General features: G+C 47.6%; 2 protein-coding genes across 7 annotated transcripts in view; one reads left to right on the forward strand and one right to left on the reverse strand.

Moving 5' to 3' along the window:
* Positions 1-14,648, reverse strand: part of GABRB3 (gamma-aminobutyric acid type A receptor subunit beta3) — a 1,350,469-nt gene that overhangs the window by 883,102 nt on the left and 452,719 nt on the right. The window contains exon 1 of one of the 2 annotated variants that reach the window (XM_069636591.1): positions 5,050-5,129. The exons of the other annotated variant lie outside the window; for it this stretch is intronic. The gene's annotated coding sequence lies outside the window, so the exon portion shown is untranslated. Of the gene's footprint in view, positions 1-5,049; positions 5,130-14,648 lie in introns of those variants that run through there. 2 annotated transcript variants of the gene reach the window in all.
* Positions 4,110-14,648, forward strand: part of GABRA5 (gamma-aminobutyric acid type A receptor subunit alpha5) — an 857,372-nt gene continuing 846,833 nt past the window's right edge. Inside the window, exon 1 of one of the 5 annotated variants that reach the window (XM_069636596.1) lies at positions 4,110-4,197. The gene's annotated coding sequence lies outside the window, so the exon portion shown is untranslated. Of the gene's footprint in view, positions 4,198-4,263; positions 4,774-5,027; positions 6,647-14,648 lie in introns of those variants that run through there. The other 4 variants (XM_069636598.1, XM_069636597.1, XM_069636593.1 and 1 more) reach the window with 4 other exon arrangements.

The raw sequence follows: 14,648 nt of genomic DNA on the forward strand, positions 1-14,648 counted from the left end.
GCAGCTATGATTAGAGATGATCCCGGTATAAAAGGACTGTTGTGTTGGGGATGGCAACAAAGAATATGGTTATATGCTGATGACATTCTTCTGGTTCTCCGAGACTTGGAACAGTGACTACCAATTCTAATGGAAATTTTGAGATTATTTCAAACCGTCTCTGGATATAAAGTAAATTGGACGAAGTCGGAGGTGATGCCCCTGGTACCTTGCTGTAATAAACGTTATGTGACTAATCTAGGGTTTAGATGGTGCCCGGATAAAATGAAGTATCTTGGTATCTGGATTACTCCAATGATTAGTGATTTGGTGAGGGTGAACATGAATACAATTTGTAAGGATTTTCAAAACGATCTGGAACGTTGGAGTATATTAAGTCTTTCACTATGGGGGAAGGTTAATGCTTTAAAGATGGTATCGACCCCCAGGATCAACTATATCTTGAGTATGATCCCGCTGAATATAGATACTCGGTACTGGAAGGAATTGGACAGTAATATTCAAGGTTTTCTGTGGGACAAGAAACCACCTAGATTGAGCTTATGGAAACTACAATTACCAGTGGAGAAAGGTGGACTAGGAGTGCCGAACTTTAGAGCCTATCACCTTGCCTTTATTTGTGACTTCATAATTGATTTCTTGGCACCGATACCCTATGAATGGGCTGTGGCGGAAGCAAGTTGTAATGGTCCTTTGTCACCCAGACCCTTACTGACTACAGAATCAAGAGTGAAGAGTGTGAAGGACCCATTGACTGTCTGTCTGAGAAACTCCTGGAAGAAATTCAATGGTTTGCTGGGTGTGGCTGCATGTAGAGATCCTAGTGCGTCATTATGGTTGAATCCCTCTATAAGATTGGAAAATAAGATGCTATTCTGGGCAGACTGGTTTTTGGGTGGTGTGAGTTGGATTGATGTTTTATTTAAGGAGGGGAAATGGATGAGTGCTAGAGAGTTGCAACAACAATTTCATATTGAAAATTTCAGGTTTTCTGATTACAGGAAATTGAAGATGTCTGTTGGTGAGATTGATTTCCAGGCGAGTTTGAATTTGGATTTTCTTACAAAAAAGTCGTTGGTAGGTGAAGGTGGCTTAGCTAGCCGGGTGTACAAACAAATAGTGAGTGAATATAAAGACAATGTTCAGCTCAGAGACGAGTGGAGTCGAAGAATTGGCTGTGAAATTACAGTGGAGACATGGACAAGGATGTGTGCAAATGTCAAATTTTGTTCCCTGGGTTTGACTGAGAGAACGAGACAAATAGAGATATTAAACAGGGTTTATTGGACACCTGAAAGATTATGGAAGCGAAGTTTGAAAGATGACTCTGAGTGTTGGGTTTGTATTTGTGAAACTGGTACACTGGAACATATGATGTGGGATTGTAGGAAGGTACGTGAATTTTGGAATGAGATTGGTGTGGTGATGGAAAAGGTCTTGGATGAACCGATAGGTCTTGATTTTGAGACATTAATACTAGGAAATGATGCTACCTTAGATATACTCACTCAAAGCCAAAAGAAGTGGTTATTTAGAGGAGCCATGATGGGAGAAAAAATCATCCTTAGGAATTGGAAATCTGATATTTCTTTAAAAAAAGAGGAATGGTTGAAAGAAATGCTTGATCTGGCGGATGTGGAAAAATGTTTATACAGGAAACAAGGCAAGAATGGGTTGTTTATGAAAATTTGGGGCACATTTCTGACATTGTATTGAATCTGACAATTTCATATTATATGATGTGTACCTGGCATCTGTAAGGGGGGGGCAGGGGGTATTTATGTGTTTGAAATTATGTATATAGTTTTTGCTACTTATTTCTTTGTTATTTCATGTTTTGTTGTTATAAGTAAAATGAAAATAAAACATGCAAAAAAGATATGTATAAAAGATAGCTAGATAGTCAGATATAGAGAGAGAGTGATGGGTAGATAGGTAGGCAGTTAGACAGGCAGAGAGATATAAATATAGTTAGATAGACAGACACGCATTAGAGATATGTAACCCGGAAGCACGAATATATAGGGTACACAAGTCTAATTCAGTCGCTCTTCTACGAACGTTCTCCCGGAGGCGGGAGGGCTCGGGATGTGGGATGCGGGCACCGCCACCAGTCCAACCACACTTCCTGCACAGCGGCTGCTAAAATCACCGTTCCATAGAACCGTATCTGCAGGCTACTAGCGTCGTTTTGTCTAAAGGTACATTTGATGGAGCGACGACGCCATCCTCTGGATAAATGATACATTGCAATGTTCAAGAATCCAATCTAGACGTTAAACCCTGACAGTACAGATGGGCTTGGTATGCGCCTACATGGAGACATTGTTCTTGGCATCTACAGTGTGGACAGATTTAGAATGCCTGTAACCATCATCTTATTTCAAGGAAAAGCGAATGTTCACGCTGTTGTCATGATGCTGAAGCCTGAATATTGCAACTGAGGTTGCAGCTATTTTTTCTGTTCTTGTGACTTTTTAAAATGCTACTTCGCATTTCTTCCCAAATGAGCTTTTCTTGGAAAACATTGGCACAAGTGAAAATCCGGATCGTGTAAATAAATTGGGTTGGAATCATTTCAAATGAAACCTCTAAAAGTCAAAGCATCGCTAAGTAACACGGGAAGAACGCGGGGAATGTTTTAAATCGATCGTACACGACGTCTCTTCTGTTTGACGATAAGTCAGAGGAAAAGGCTCTCCCTGCACGGTCCGAGCACATAACAAGAGCGTTCAAAGAATAACTCTCGCATGCACCGAAAGGCCGAGAGGCCTCCCTCTGCTGCAGTGAGGCTTTAGTTTCCCACGTGTGTTTCCCCGCCCCCCCTCCGTCCCCCACACACACACCCCATGACTTGCTTTAATGGACAATAATGATGCACTCTGACAACACACAATAAACACGAAGGCTCGGGGAACGTGTGCATGTGTGAAAGAGAGTAAGAAGGCCAGAGCGGGCGGGGGGGGATGGGGGGGATGGTAGGGTGAAAGTGAAAGAGAAGGAAGCAATGGTGGGAACACAGGAGTTAGAAAGATGAACAGGGGGTGCGATGGGGGATGGAGAGAGACCGCGCGAAAGAGAAGACTTCCACTTCACGAATCGAAGGATTGAGAAACACTCAGAGAAAAAGAAAGAGGGAAATAGTCCAAAAGCGAGCACAATGCAGAGCAGGGAGGATAGAGACTCTAGCAAAGGGAGGGGGGGGCGAGAGAGAGAGAAGTATGTGAGGGTTGCTGTAAAACGGTGAGGAGAGAGCACCGCGAGAGTGTGAAGAGAGATACGTTTCAGAAAATAATTCAACCAGAGTCATAGTATCATTGATTTCTCAATTTTGTTAATGCACGAATGGGGAGAGCAAAATGCAAGCGCAGGCGCATGACAGGAGGGAAAGGTGGCGGAAGGGAGGAAGGGTAGGGGGTTGGAACAGGAGGGGCGAAAGCATGAAGGATGGGAAGGAGAGTGGAGGAAGGGGGAAGGAAGGAATGAGGGAGGGAGGGAGGGAGGAAGGAAGGAAGGAAGGAAGGAAGGAAGGAAGGAAGGAAGGAAGGAAGGAAGGAAGGAAGGAAGGAAGGAAGGAAGGAAGGAAGGAAGGAAGGAAGGAAGGAAGGAAGGAAGGAAGGAAGGAAGGAAGGAAGGAAGGAAGGGAGGGAGGGAGGGAGGGAGGGAGGGAGGGAGGGAGGGAGGGGGAGAGGGGCAGGGAGGGAAGGAAGGAAGGAAGGAAGGAAGGAAGGAAGGAAGGAAGGAAGGAAGGAAGGAAGGAAGGAAGGAAGGAAGGAAGGAAGGAAGGAAGGAGGGTGGAGAGGGGCAGGGAAGGAAGGAAGGAGAGAGGGAGGGAGGGGGAAGGGAAGAGGGAATGAAGGAAAAAAGGAAGGAAGGAAGGAAGGAAAGAAGGAGGGAAGGAAGGGAGGACGGAGGGAAAGAGGGAGGATGGAGGAAGGAGGGAAGGAGGGAAGGAAGAAAGAAAGAAAGAAAGAAAGAAAGAAAGAAAGAAAGAAAGAAAGAAAGAAAGGAAGGAAGGAAGGAAGGAAGGAAGGAAGGGAGGAAGGAAGGAAGGAAGGAAGGAAGGAAGGAAGGAAGGAAGGAAGGAAGGAAGGAAGGAAGGAAGGAAGGAAGGAGAGAGGGAGAGAGGAAGGGAGGGAACGAGAAACGGTAAAAGGAGCAAGAGAAAGTAAAGCATGATGGAAATACACAATTAAGGTAGGAATGAGAATGGAATGGATAGTCAGTTGGTGCATCTCATATTTTAAAAATGACCCATGTGGGTTGCTGCAATTCTACGTCAGGGGCTCACTCGCACACTTCTTCACCATGAGGCGGTGGAACGGGTGGCTTTTAAGCTTCAAAGATCTGCGCGCCCCCTCTTTCGACACCCGAGCCCTCGGGGGAGAGATCATATGGGAGAGGGGAAGAAGGAGGGAGCTGGGTGACGAGCTGGCACCCACAGCTCAGTGCTAACATGATAATAACAGCGAGAGGAACCCGTGGCGGAGGTGAGCGCAGAGGTGAGAAACTCGCTGCGAGCAGAGAGCTGCGGAGCAGGATCAGCACCGGGGGTGTGGGACAGCGACGCCGGCGGAGAGCAGCGCAGCGCAGCGGCTGGAGGGGGACCACGCGCTCCTCGGGTCCAGGCATCCGTCCTAGCCACCTGCCAGTGCCCACAGCGGCAGCAGCCAGGGCACGCGGGCCCTGCGACTGGCACGAAAAGGATGTGGGGTTAAGCGGAGCATTGGAGACCAGCACCCGCGCAACCTGCCCAGAAACTAAAGGCACCCGGTAAGAAAAGCGACACTTTCTTTACATTCTCAATAGTGGGCAAATGTACTGCATCGTAGCCCCACCGGGGCAGTTTCCATGCTATGACTGCCGTAACAAGTCAGCTGCGGTATCACGGTTTAGGGAGACGCGTCAGGGCCGGTGCCCCCTCCCCCCCCCCCCCCTTTCAGGTGCGCCCACACTCATCCTGCATGATTCTAATGCTGGTTACAAACTTGGCACACACGTTGGCACAGGCTCGGCGATAGCGAGGAGTTTGGGGCTAGGCGCACTTACGCGGCGCACCGACACGTCTTGGGATGCTGTCGGAACAGGGCCGTGGAAAAGGGTCCAGAGTTTGGCTGGTGGAGTGGGCGCTCTGCGTGCTTGCGCATCACTCTGCTGGGGGGACGGACTGCGCTGAAAGTGTGCTCGCACGAGGCTGGAACGGGTCCAGGACATCCCAGGAAGCACCGTGGCGCGCTCCAATCACGGGTTCTGCAGAGAGAGGATGCCCAAATATAGCGCGGCGCGCTGCCTCGGAGGATCCGCGGTGCCTACGCGCCCCCCTGGCGTCCCCGCAGACCCCCATGCTCTGAGAGCTGTCAGGAGTAGAGGGTGATGGCAGGGGGCCGGGGCTGCGGGTGAGGCCGGACAGCCTCACGCTTCCGTGCCCCTGCATTTGGGACCGGATGGTTTGTGTTGGAATCGGGGAAGCCGTATGGCGGTGAGGGGGGTTCTCTGCCTTTACGCGTGTCTAGATGATTAAGCCCCACTGCGGCTGCTCTCGTTTTCGAGGGGATAGAGTATTCGCAGTCGCCTATAGGAGACCCCAGGAGGCGCCCCCTGCCAGCCGGGTCGGATTGATGCCTTCCATAAAATAACCTGCACTGGGCAACACATTGTTCATGCGTGGCTCTTGTGAGGACTTGGTCTTAATTGAGGACTGACGACAGTGTCCCCTGCCTGCTCGTGTGGGCGGAGACTTCCTTTTCAACGGCACGCCTCGGGTCTGTGCGGACACGAGGCCTGGAACCCGCAGGCACCCACCCTGGACATAAAAGCCAAGAGGGCAGTCTGCTTTGCAGAGAGCTGGAGGCTTGCCAGCTCGTCTCATGAAGGCGGCGATCCCAAAAGCGGGAAAATCTCTCCCAACCTTCTGAAATAAACTCCTCTTCTGGGGATTGAAAGTTGAGGCAGCGAACACCTTCACTTCCGCTAATGTGTCGCTGTGGTATTGAACACCACACCTGTCTTGGAAGCTACAAATTCCCAATAAAGCACGACAAGCAGATAACAGTAATCTCAGGTGTTTTTTTTTCATAGCGGTTCATGCCGGATTCTTCCAGCTTCTAAGCGCTGTAATAATGGCGGTTATTGCCATCCAATTTTGTAGTGCTCACTTGAATAAGCATGATGAACCCATTCAGATTTCAGGTTAAATCCCTTCTGAGTGCGCGTGCAAAGGAACCTGCATATTCATCGCAAAAACAGCGCCATCCACGACGTCTATAGGCTGCTTCTAAACACAAGTAGTGTTTCATGGTAGTGTAGGCATGGTTTCCCTGACAGACGTGAGCAAGACTTTCCACTGGAGCTGCAGAACCAGCAGGCCCTGAAGCGTACGACCTGTGGACAGCATCCTGGACTTCTCCTACTGACATCTCACCTGCTGACTCCTGGAGCTGTGACTAGTCACTCTCGTCTTCTTGCGTGAATGTTGAGGTCATTGGGCTGTATCACACTACCCACTGGCAGTGAAAAGATGGCCTCTCTCGCAAGTGAAGGGGCCACTCTTGCTTGGGATTGGACTGACGCATCGCGTCTTCATCCGAAGGAGATGGCGATTCTTAGTATTGATGCCATTTGGAAGCACGTTTGATTGAGAGAATGGGTCAGTGAATGGCCCAGCAGTGATCATATTTGTGTATTGAATATTGATCCATTTTGCATTTACATTTTATATTATATATAGCTACATACTCCAATTTACATCCATTTGGCTTTTGAAAGTTACGACAATGGAAGAGTTTGAAAAGTTGACACATGTTTCGCGCGGCTGCTCTTTGTCAAGCCTAAGAAGTCCATTCTCTAAGTTATTGTATGTTGAATAGAACACATAGGGTATTCCTAGTTGACTTGCTCTGTCCATTTAAAGTTGTTGTGTGGCTAATTAGTATTTTGGTGGAGTTCATAACACATTGCTTGAATCTGGCCGTCTATAGGCGAGCTCCAGCAGAACTACTGTAAACACCGCTCAGCAACATTTTGGACTGGCTTTCTCAACAACATTGGGAGAAGAGAACCAATAGAGGGAGAAATCCTTGTGACTAATGTAGGGTAGTTATATTATCAAAGGAGAATCTCTGTTAAGAAAAACAGAGCATGCAGGAAAGCAGATCATGCAGGGGCGGGTGTAAGGGGTCAATTAATGCTGGTGTTAATTGGGATCAATTGAGCATGGGTTTCGCACAGTATAAACAGAAGTGTTTCCTGCTCTAAACTGCTCTGAACTCCTGAAGTTTGGTAAACAAGTAGATCCCACACATTGGGAAACGGCGGGATTCTTGAATACTCTTTTGTGATTGTGATTAATTAGAAATCGCCCTTCTCAGTCTTCATCAGGATAATAACATTTACATAGCAGTCTTCTTGAAAGCCATGTCCAGGTCTCTGGCCTTATTTGGAGGTTGGGGCAACTCGTGCAAAAATGCGGGATAAGATTGCCTGTAATTGACAACACGAATGAAGGAGTAGATGTGAATAGCACAGTTCTAGAATGCAATAGCAATCAGGTGCTCTGTGCCTTCAACAAGCGTGCATGCTGACATTTCAGAATCGGTTGGGTCTGGGCAGTTAATTCAAGGGACAGATGTTTGCAGGAACTGCTTTCCACTCTGGTTATAGGGGCAATGGACAGTGTGCCAGCCTTTTCAGCAGCCGAGTGTTTGGAGGATATGGAGTTGGGTTTTCATTGAACGCATGTTTTGGTTGTGTTACGCATGATCCTGTGGGTGCTGTTCCCTCAGAGTCTTTTAGACAGCCTCATCTCATGTATGTTCTTGACTGCAGGAGACTTCTATCTATGTGGAGGGCATGCCCTATGGCCTCTGGACTATAAGTATTCCAAAACTGTCATGTTTGAGGTCATATTGAAACAGGTGGTTGTCAGAGATACTTGGCCCATTTACTAATACGCTCACGGGTGTTGTAAACTGTGGTCCCGTGCCTTACTTTCTGTTTGTCTGTTCACAACCAATTATTTTGCTTGGGAATTCCTCCCCTAGTAAGGATTGTGATGAAGGAGAAGGATGTGGTGTTGACGTCTAGATTACACTGCTGTCATCCTCATCGCTCCTAGTCCCACACTTACATCTCCATACTGGTCTCTTGCTTGGCCCCAAGTGGGTTGATTTTATTAATACTCCAGAGTGTTTCTGATGTGTGGATAAGACTGACCTGAAAAGGATTGAAAAATGTTAAAAGCAACACAAACGCATGTCTTTGAGGTGGGATTTACCTCACCATATAACAACTGTGACGAGGAGGAGTAGGACCAAGAGATTACCAATCAGGGGCCTATGCATAGCCCAGGATGCATCCTTTACCCACAACCTTTGCTTTCATGCATCCAGTGGGGCACTTGACCATGCCTCGGTGCATCGTGCGTGGTTGACCTGAATCAAGGAGCACGAGTAGAACTAGCAAGTCCAGGTGTTTGGGTGTGTAGAGCAGTCCTGAAGTTTGAAGTGGGATACGGCCCTTTGATCGATGCTCAAACAAATGCTCTTGAGGTTGCAGTGGTGTTTGTCACTGAAAGGGTCTGAATAACAGCTGACCACCATCAATGTCTATGGAGCAAGTGTTCACAAACTAGTTTAGGAATGAAAACTTGCATTGCAAGTTTTACCCAACTGCCAACATCTTCCTTGTGACCACACATGGCCAGTTAAGGTTTGGGCGAGGGGGTTTTGGAAATGATGCAGAACTTGAAAAGCTTGCAAGGCGGGCCTTTTTGGGTGTGGTTTGGCAGTTTTTGTGAAGGTAGGTAGGTGTTGATTGTGGGAGGGCTAAGGCTTCCCTTTTGTAGTTCACTTTGATTGAGGATAGGCAGACTTTTGAGGGATGATGGCCCAGTAGCCAATTACACTGTGCAAGCTGTGATATTACGAAAGGTTCTCCATGGCCATAGCACAGCACCAGATGTGACAAATCAACTTCTGGGGCACCAGTGGTCCAGGAATGAATATCGGATTATAAACCATTAATCAGCCCCACACCTCTAGTACTGCAGAAGGGATCCAAACAAATTAGAAAAACAAGTGAATTATGAACCTCCTTGTCCAATTTTGGTAACGTGGATGGAATGGCAGGCTTATCTCTGAAAAGGTTGTGGATCATTGATTTGTTGCAACACAGCGAAAATACAATTATTACCTGATGATAAAAGGGACCGTCCAGCGAAGGCTGTATACAAATATTTACTTTATTATTATCACAAAAGACAGTTCTAGCACACTACAAAATACAACCCACCATCTAAAAGAATGCAGATGACAGATAGTTTCAAAGAAGGAAAAGGAATGCACTCTGGATACTGACAGGAGGGTAGTCGGTATAGTAATTAATCACAACAGTTTAAGGATACTTGGTTACAACATAAAGGGAGCAATGGGCCGTAAAATGTCAATAGGGGCCTTTGGAGAAGGAACAGGGGGACATAACCACAATATACCTTGTGGTGTAGATGTGCTGTTTCCTCGACAGGGTTGTGTCCGTTCCAGGCCACTTTGCAGCTTCTGTGACATAGTTCAAGATGGGAGACTGCTGCAGATATCAGGCAGCAGGCAGTTCGGTGAGCAAGGCTGGACGGATGTCTGCAGGCTGGCCTACTCCGTGGCTCAGGGTCTGGAAGCTTCTCAGTGCTGGTCAGTGGTTTTAAAGCACTGGTCGAAGCATCTTGGATTTCTCAGACATCTGTAGCGACTGCAGTGTACCAACAGTCAGCGGTGCAGTTGGTTGCATGCTCGACTGGTTGAAGCATTTTCTCTAAAGCGGATGTTGGTAGATGCTTGTCACTGCACTCCTCCTAGCTTCTTCACTGGGCTTGTGTTGTCCTTTAAGGCGGATGCCCCAAAGCTGAGGAAAGTGTTGTAGGCAGCTGCCCTGTGCTTGGTTTGGTCAGAGACTCTCTAGCACTTCCCACCAAGGAGGCTTGCTGCAGAGCCTATCAGGGCATGCTGTGTGCTGGCTGGGTACCCGTTCTGGAGCTGCTGGAGAGTTTTCTGGATTCAGTATCTCCCTCTGTCCCCTGGGAGATGTTTAGGGAGGGATCTTGCTTCCCTCTTGGATGTCCGGGCCTTCCTTCACTGGTGGAAGATGAAAGGCAGACTGTACCTTCAGCCAGGGTAACATTCTGAGTTCTTCTTTCCTGCTTCTGGTGAAGCAGTTACGTCTGTATTGGAGGGTAAACAGGGCACATGCTCAGGCCCCCATCCTGTGATCTTTGGAGACATCCCTCACTGTCCTTCACTTTGGAGGGGGGGTTGGGAGGGATGTGTTGTCTTCGTATATTTATTGGTTGGGCACATGTGCTGAGCCTGGGGAAGAAGAATGAGACATGTGTCTGTCTTTAGTCACAAGCCCCTGATGTGACAGAAAAAGCTCCAATAAATATAATTGTGCAAGTCTCTGATGATTCTGCTCCATGCTCGGCCTCCCACCGGCATTTAAAGTGTTAAACCAATCATAGCTCTCATTTTACAGGCCACGTGATCACTCCTAGTGCCAGCTTGTTTGGCTGGAGCCTGTAACAATGTTGACAAGATAAAAATACATTTGATTGATGAGCCTCATGTGCTGTCCTGCCTCTGCCCCTACAACACATCAACCAATCAGGAACCAAAAACCTGTTGCCATGCAGCGCTCATCAACCAATAGTATTCATCCAGCTTCTGTCTTGTTCTGGATGTGTCAAGGCTCTTCCCTTCAACTGCAGACAGTGCAACAGGATCCAACACAAGGCCCCATGTGCTTTTCTGAAGAGGAGGCCTGAGTTTCATACCCTACCCTTGGTGGAGAGCAAGGCCTCAAGTCAACCCAGAGCTCTGCCCAGTAAGTACTGTGGAAGCCTACTGCTTTAAAGGGACTCCAAGAAACTAGAATGCAGTAGGCCCATGCTACACATCATCATTGGAAATGCAGCACCCTTCAGGTTCTGTTCACTACCTGTAGGGTGGGTAAGTGCTGCCATGACCCCCTAACAATACTGCCTTTTACTGCTATTATTCCTTTGTGATACATATAATGTACATATGTATGCATGCCTCTGCTGGAAAGCCAAGATATCAGCTGGAAGGTGGGAGCTATGTGGGAGAGAAAGGAGCTGTGCTCTCACGCTCTAGTCTCTGTCAAAAGTGTATCTCTTGACTTGGTATAATAAAATGTATGTATAACACTGGGTCATTTGCCTGTCCATCTAAAAATGCTTGCAGTAATGGGTAATGCCACAGAGCAATGGCATGATTTGATGGCTGCTGCACCATCATGTTCGGATGCCCTCTCTGACGGGCTGCGTGCGTGGTACATGTTGACAAGTGCATTACCCAGATAGTGAGATAAAGACTCTGGTAAGCCTCTCGTTACACCAGGACTAATGTCTGGCAGAGAGACTCCCAGGAACCCCCTTGTTATTTGCATATTTTCAGTAACTTTAGTTCTCACCCTAAGTTAGTAGGGGAATCCAGAAATGGACCCCTTGCTCACTATTCTTAGAGAGGCACAGCTCCACCCTACTGATGATGTCCAGCCAGACCGAAACACGTGCCTGGGGTTGCTGTTGGTACTCTTGTTCGGAGGAGAAGTGCCTAGCATTTCGGTGCTGGACTGCCCCAGGGCAGGACAAAGACTGATATGTTTATGTTGTTTCTCCTCTGTGAAAGATAGTGAGCTAAAGACTCTTAGTAAGCCTCTCGTAACCAGGACTAATGTCTGGCAGAGAGACTCCCAGGAACCCCCTTGTTATTTGCATATTTTAAGTAACTTTAGTTCTCACCCTAAGTTAGTAGGGGAATCCAGAAATGGACCCTTTGCTCACTTTTCTTAGAGAGGCACAGCTCCACCCTGGATGATGTCCAGCCAGACCGAAACACGTGCCTGGGGTTGCTGTTGGTACTCTTGTTCGGAGGAGAAGTGCCTAGCATTTCGGTGCTGGACTGCCGCAGGGCAGGACAAAGACTGATATGTTTATGTTGTTTCTCCTCTGTGAAAGATAGTGAGCTAAAGACTCTTAGTAAGCCTCTCGTAACCAGGACTAATGTCTGGCAGAGAGACTCCCGGGAACCCCCTTGTTATTTGCATATTTTAAGTAACTTTAGTTCTCACCCTAAGTTAGTAGGGAAATCCAGAAATGGACCCCTTGCTCACTATTCTTAGAGAGGCACAGCTCCACCCTACTGATGATGTCCAGCCAGACCGAAACACGTGCCTGGGGTTGCTGTTGGTACTCTTGTTCGGAGGAGAAGTGCCTAGCATTTCGGTGCTGGACTGCCCCAGGGCAGGACAAAGACTGATATGTTTATGTTGTTTCTCCTCTGTGAAAGATAGTGAGCTAAAGACTCTTAGTAAGCCTCTCGTAACCAGGAGTAATGTCTGGCAGGGAGACTCCAGGACCCCCCTTGTTTTTTCCATGTTGGCAAGTAACTTCGTCTTTGTGAGCGTGGGCCGTGGCCATAGTGATGTGATAGTTTTGCAGAGTTTGGTGGTGTACATGCTGTGTTGCCTTGCATCCATGCCCAAGTTCTTGCATCATAAGCTGATGAAGTATTGCAGGCACAGCTGGTGTATGAGAGGCCTTGCAACTTGAGGTGAAGATGCACCATAGAGCGACTGGTATCATTAGTATGGATCTTGGGGCCGATTCATGTAATCTTTCGCGCAGAAAATAGTCTTCTTGTGCCCAATCTGTTTGTTGATTCATGGAATTGAATGCGTGGGACTTTTCCTGGACTTGTGTGGATTTCACGCTGGCCTGGCATGCCTGTGTGAGCCGTCGAAGGGCCTTGCACGAGACTCCGAGCAGTGGGTGGGCATGGCCTGTGCAGAGGGCTGGCAAGGGGCCTGAACAACAGATATGGAGAATAACTTGCGAAGAAGTGGACATTTTCTGAGGGACGGCCTGCAGGCAGTCCCCACACGCCCACTATTGTGTGGCAAGAGACGTATTCATGGAATCGATCACGCAATTTCTCAGCTGGGAAATGCCTAAGTAAGTCCTTCATAGGATCCGCCACAAGAAGGATGCCATAAGTAACTTGCGCGTAGGATTTTCAGCGCGCAGGTGGGATTGCATGTTGTATTTCGGGGTGCCTGTACTCAATTGGGTTCCGATGTAATGTTTTTCATATGCAGGTTGTCGGGGTGCCGGATACAGTTACGGGGGACCCTGCGCATGCTCCCTGTGTCGCAGGCCTGCTTACGGGGACCCCACACACTGTTTGAAGGGTGCGTGTTTTCGCAACTGGGGGACCGTGCGCAGGTAGCTGATCTGGCAGTTTCCTGCTTTGCGTTTAGGCGTATCAGTGGCATTCCAGCCGGGACTTGCGAAAACAGTTACTTTGCGTGAACAATCAATGAATACGCATTACGCGCAGATTTTCTTAATCATGCAGACTCGCACAGTGGCCTTTTTCGGCACGCAGCCATTGTGCGATTTATGCACATCATTCCATGAATCGGGCCCCTTATGTCTAAGGTGGATCCTTTGACACTCATACAACAAGAGTTACTTGGTTGTCATTGCTCCTCGATCTTAGTCTTTATATCAGTGAAGTTGTGCAGGAGGGAGCCAGCACGACTGTGTGGTTGTTCCAAGTCATGCTTTTAAAAATGTGATGCTTTTAAAATGCATTGTTTAGATTTCAAATCTGGCCAACCAATATCTTTTTTAGTGTTGGATAACACTCCTAAAATATTAAGTGACTTGAAAGTCTCATCGATAATGTATATTCAATGTGAAAGTAATTCAGACACAGAGCTTTATGTGATGAAAATGTGCACATTTCTGCCGGGAAAAATGTTTGCCTGTGCAAGAGCCAATGCATTTACATACGTGTTATAAAAGTGACACTATACAGGAGATGCTACTTTAGGCTCATTCTAGGACTGGTATTATGAGGAGATATTCTGGCAAAATGGCGTTCTTTGCCTGCATATGTTCCACTTCTGCAGATTTAGAGTGTTGTAACATGCAATGCCAGCACACTTTTGGAGACCTACTGCATACGTGCAGTTTCATTGCATGTGTCAATGCAATCCTAATTTATTTCCCAAAGGCTTGGGGCAATCTCACACGTTGTTCCCAGTTTGATTGCACCCTCTAAAACTAAATGCAATCTATCTACAACATTACAGGTAGAGGGTTCAATGATGGTCATCAGTGCTCAAATCAAGTCTACTATGTACATGCTCTGAGCAATGTGCACAGCTGAGAGGAATAAGTGGGGGTCCCCTTGAGAGGAAGTCCTCAAGTCAGCACAGAGATCTGCCCGGTGTGTAGTAATCCGGACCTTACTACGAGTGGGCTGCGTAAGACAACTGCTTTAAAGGGACTCCAAGAAACTAAATGTTCCCCACACCATCATTGGGACCTGCAGCACCCTGCTGCTTTCCTTTACTACCTCTAGGGTAGGGGCTGCCATGACCCCCCCTAACTAACACTACCGGCTTTTACTGAAAGCTACTGTGAGAGTGCCTTCACAGTATAAGGTACATGGACATATGCATATGAGCCTCTGCTGGCAGGTCAAGAAGTCAGCCGGAAGGTGGGAGTATGTGGGAAGGGAGCTGTGCTCTCATGGTCTCTGGGTCTCTTTCAAAAGTGTTTCTCTTACCTTGGT

Source organism: Ambystoma mexicanum, chromosome 7p, assembly GCF_040938575.1.
Source record: "Ambystoma mexicanum isolate Mex_15411 chromosome 7p, UKY_AmexF1_1, whole genome shotgun sequence".
Taxonomy (NCBI): Eukaryota; Metazoa; Chordata; class Amphibia; order Caudata; family Ambystomatidae; genus Ambystoma; species Ambystoma mexicanum.